This window comes from Cydia pomonella, chromosome 26 (genome assembly GCF_033807575.1).
Source record: "Cydia pomonella isolate Wapato2018A chromosome 26, ilCydPomo1, whole genome shotgun sequence".
Lineage (NCBI taxonomy): Eukaryota > Metazoa > Arthropoda > Insecta > Lepidoptera > Tortricidae > Cydia > Cydia pomonella.
In genome coordinates this window covers 1,487,949-1,489,163 of record NC_084728.1, presented here as the reverse complement: position 1 = coordinate 1,489,163, position 1,215 = coordinate 1,487,949, and positions in this window count along the sequence as shown.

Sequence of the window (1,215 nt, the reverse complement as noted above, 5' to 3'; positions counted from 1 at the left end):
AATTACATTTCTTAGGTCCTATACTAACCACCGTTAAGAGATTCGCCCGTATTAGATTTACACACTGTATAAATTTTCCTTTTGACAAGTTGAATTGTTATTTGTATGGGGGGTAGAGGTTAGTTATTTGTTAACATATTTAGAGATGTGCGATACACGATTGGCATACTGATATCGATACTCAGCCCAGTCCAATAGCCGGATCGGATGTTTCTGGATTATTAAAAAAACTATTAATGAGTTTGCCTTAAGTACACATTGATAACATGTATAACTGACACAGCGGGAAAATTGATAGTGTTGGAAATACATTCCGGTCTCATATTCGAATTCCGGCTCAGCATCTGTTTCAGTTTTCATATTAAGAAAAGACAGACAACACGAACTTTTCAGATAACCTAATGGCGTAGTGAAAACTCATCAATGATTTATAATTATTCGATAATCACTTGTCAAAATCTCATCTAAGAGGATAAACAACTGTCATTAATTAATTTTGGCTACCCTTGTTAAGGAAAAAATAAGGAATATTTTAATAATCTCACGGTCTGAAATATGTTAATTAATGAGTTTATATAACGAGTTACATTTATGATTTACATAGTTGTACAAAGTATGATAAAATGACGTCATGTAATCTCATATATTTATATCCACTACTTTCTTGTAACTGTAGAGACAAACGTGTAACGTAAAAGTCTAGATATTTATTTACCTACATAACATATTTACCTTTTTATATTCAAACATGAACTCTATCCGCATTGTGGGTGTGGATACTGATACTGGTTTTCAGTTTTAGTGTAAAGAGGTTTGATTAACAATCGACTCGAGCTTGACATTCTAATTTTAAATATAGAATGTCAGATTTGAGTCGATTACTAATCAAACCTCTTTATACTTATACGTACCTATAATTAATTTAATTTATAGATATCTAAAAAATCCAAATAGCCTACGTAACAGATTGATATCTCAAAACAGGCCGCGTTGCCAAGCGTATCAAGAAACCTATCTAGTTTTGAAAAACTGGATTGTGTATAACAGGGTTTGAATACGTTATATTTATATATGTACGCATATAACATTTCCGTACAATAAATTCAAAAATATTCATGTTCATTTATGAAGAAAATAAAATGAGGGTGATAAACTGCTGCTTAGCTGTTATACACAATCCAGTTTTTCAAAACTAGATAGGTTTCTTGATAATAC